Raw genomic sequence first — 3,840 nt, 5'->3', positions numbered from 1 at the left:
GTCTTTTGCCATCTTCACAATCACTAGTATGCTGGAGTTCCTGGTTGTAGTCACTGTGTATTTATGAGGCTCAACGCCACACTGCCTGGTGTGGCGCTGTGAGTTAATGCGCCAAACTGCAATGTCATCTGAACTGCAAGGTTGGCGGTTCAAGCTCACCAGCTGCTCCTCAGAAACCCTATGCAGGGTAGCTATGGGTCAGAATCGACTTGATAGCACTTCACAACAACAACAGCAATGCCAGACTGCAAAGCCATTTGAACTGAAGGTTGGTGGTTCAAGCTCACCAGTGGCTCCTCAGAAACCCTATACAGGGTTGCTATGGGTCGGAATCAGCTTGACGGCACTTAACAACAACAACAACTTTTAGCACTGGTAGTGTAGTGGTTACGAATTGGGCTGCAAACTGCAAGGTCAGCAGTTAGAAACTACCAGCTGTTCTGTGGGAGAAAGATGAGGCTTTCTGCTCCTGTAAAGATTTACAGCCTGGGAAACCCTGTACAGGGTCGCTATGCGTCAGAACCGACTCCACGGCACATCACCACCACCACTTTTAGCAGTGTGCCAGACAAGATTCTGTTATGACCCATAGGTTTGTGTTTGTTTTGGTTCACTTTACGATATAAAGTCTTTATTAGTATGATGGCCTTGAAGTATTCAAAAATCTGTTCCATAGCTCTTTTAATTTTCTTTATTTCGTTGTTGTTGAGGACCTACACAGTAAAACACACCAATCTAACAGTTCCGGTGTATATAATTTAGGGACATTGATGACATTCTTTGAATTGTTCAACTGTTCTTACCCTTCTTTTCTGACATGTTCGCCCTTCATTAACATAAACTCACTGCCTCCTAAGGTCCTTACCTAATCTTTTCAGTTCCTGTTCTTAATTTGATCCCACGTAGAGGTGAAGGCTCAAGCTAAACTAGTTAAATTATTGTTTGATTTTAAGACGTTAACAGTTAACAGTCGGACCGACTACTACAAGAACAAGCAAGGTGCTCACCCAGGAGACATCAAGGCAAGCAGTCGGGTCCCCTCAGGGCAAACCCCCTTCCAAGACTAAGACTCAATGGGAATACAAGAGCAGCCACATGCTCTGGCTGGTGACCACGCTGGTCACCGATAAGGGGAAGTGAGGGAAAAACAGCAATGAAGCTACGAGCTAAGTCCAACCACGTTCAATACACTCCTGTGAACCCCGGATGGAGACCTGGCTGGCCAGCAGTTTGGCAAGACTTGGGGACTCCTGGGCCCAGAGTCAGTGACATAGCCACAGAGGACTAGAGTGGAGAATGAAGCATCCAGCTGATATGAAGTGAGGGGATGTGCACAAGAACACCCACACTTGCAGATAATACCCACTATCCTGGCTTCAATGGCTGGATGGTCAGAGCTCAACTAGAAGAAGAGAAAAGAGGAAAAAAAAGAGTAATCTGATACAATTTGATGAACTTGACCTACACCTATGGATGCAGTACCTCAAAAGAGGGACCAAATCTTTACAGCAATGATCATTCCCACCCCAATACACAGGGTATACAGAGATGGGCAACTTGGACATTGGTTACCCAAAATGGGGGTGCTACAAAGACAAGAGGAGTCCTGGTGTGGTGCTGTGGGTTAATGTGCCAGACTGCAAAGCTGTTTGAACTGCAAGGTCGGCGGTTCAAGCTCACCAGCTTCTCCTTGGAAACCCTATACAGGGTCGCTATGGGTCGGAATCGACTCGACAGCACTTAACAACAACAAAGACAAGAAGTGACTGGCTTGCCAGCTTTCAAAAGGGAGCCTAGATCCAGAGGGCACAAAGGAATGTAGAATCTCCACTGAGTAGTATCCAATCTGTCTGGGCAGGACTGATGAAAGGAGATGGGGATAGCTCTTATGTGGTACAATGTTGTTGTTGTTATTGTTAAGTGCCATCGAGTCGATTCCGACCCATAGCGACCCTTTATAGGGTTTCCAAGAAGCAGCTGGTGAAATTGAACCACTGACCCTGCAGTTCAAACAACGTTGCAGTCCGACGCATCACCCCACAGTGCCACACCAGGACTCCCATGTGGTACAGTAGTGAATAATTACCATCAGGACTGACTGTGAGGGTTGGAAATGTAAAGGTAGACGTTTTGTAGCAAAAGGAAGGAAGTGGTTGACTTTGCAGGCCAGGAGCGAAGGTCCCTGGAACCATCAAGAGAGAAGAGCAGAGTGCGGGACCCTACCCAGAGAAACAGTGACACCAGAGATGGAGGCAGAGACAATGTCGTGGAGAGATGAAGCAGCTGGGAACTCTAGACCCAGAGAAGGAGAGGGGCTGTGTGCTGATGACCAGGGGGCAGGCTTGACGACCAGGGGTGTACCCTTTGGTTGGTTGATGATGCATGGAGGGGATTGTAACCATGGCAATGAAGCGATATACAATAGGATGAATGTAAAGCTAATGTTCTATCATGTAAACTATCACATAATTCACAATAACACAGTTAAAAAAAAAAAAAAGAAGATGTTAGGAGGTCTTTTTGGTTTAAAGTTTTAAAATTATCTCAGGCAATAGTTTCAGAGGTTCAACTACCCACCATCCTTCTACAAAGTCTGAAGGCCATAAGGATTTGAAATTCTGTTTTGCATTTCCCTCCTTTTGATCAGGATTTTTCTATAAAATCTTTGATCAAAATGTCCAGCAAGGGTAGCCTGGCCCCATCCAGTTCTTCAGGTCTCATAGCAAAGGAGACAGTTTTCATGGAGAAAATTAGCCACATATTCCATTGTTGTTGTTGTTGAAAGCCGTCGAGTCGGTTCCCATAGCCACCTCCTGTTCGTGACTCTGCTTCTCCTGTTATTCCAGGTGAATAGAGACCAATTTGCCTTGAATGGCGGCTTACAAACTTTTAAGGCCCCAGACATTACGCAATGAATTAGGAGGTACAACAGAAGTACTAACCACGTTATTAGACCAGTTAACTGAAATGTCCCATGAAACTGATCCTAAACCTCTAAACCAAGACGCCAAATCCCATGAGGTGTTTGGTTGTACATAAGCAGGCTTGGTAGCTACTCTTCTTTGGGGGTCCTTCATGTAAAATATCACATCATTTCAGCTTTTTCTTGATGCACAACATATTGACAGCAATGACAATAATTAGCTGAGCAATTCTACCCTTAGTCAACTCAAATTTTCCATCGTCATCATTACCCCCACCCCTTCTTCCGCCCTCCTGATCCTGGTAACCATTAATAAACTTTAGATTCTGTACATTTGCCCATTTTTTTGTTTTGTTTTGTTTTTTAATGTTTTATTGTGAACTATGTGATAGTTTACATGGGAGAACATTAGTTTTACATTCATCCTGTCATATATTATTTCATTGCCATGCTTACCATCCCCTCCATGCATCATCAACCCTGCAAGCCTGACCCCTGGTCATCAGCACACAGCCCCTCTCCCTCTCTGTGTCTAAAATCCTCAGCTGCTCCATCTCTCCACGTCATTGTCTCTGCCTCCATCTCAGCCATCACTGCTTCTCTGGGTAGGGTCCCGCTCTCCGCTCGTCTCCCTTGATGGTCCCAAGGGACCTCCGTTCCTAGACTGAAAAGTTACATCTGCCTGTTCTATCTTTTCATATAGGTGAGACAATACAATATTTGTTCTTTCACTTAACATAATGTCTTCAAGCCCCGTCATCCATACTGTAGCATTACCAAGAATTCATTTCTCCCGTTGTATGTGTGAGTTTGTATCCCATTTTGTTTATCTGCTCAGTTGCTGATGGGTATTTAGGTTGTTACCACTTTGGGCTACTGTGCCGCAGGAACACTGGTGTACAAGTGTGTTTTTGAGT

The sequence above is a fragment of the Chrysochloris asiatica genome, unplaced genomic scaffold, assembly GCF_000296735.1.
Source record: "Chrysochloris asiatica unplaced genomic scaffold, ChrAsi1.0 scaffold00374, whole genome shotgun sequence".
NCBI lineage: Eukaryota > Metazoa > Chordata > Mammalia > Afrosoricida > Chrysochloridae > Chrysochloris > Chrysochloris asiatica.
The sequence above is the reverse complement of the archived record's forward strand: the minus strand, read 5'-3'. Positions refer to the sequence as shown.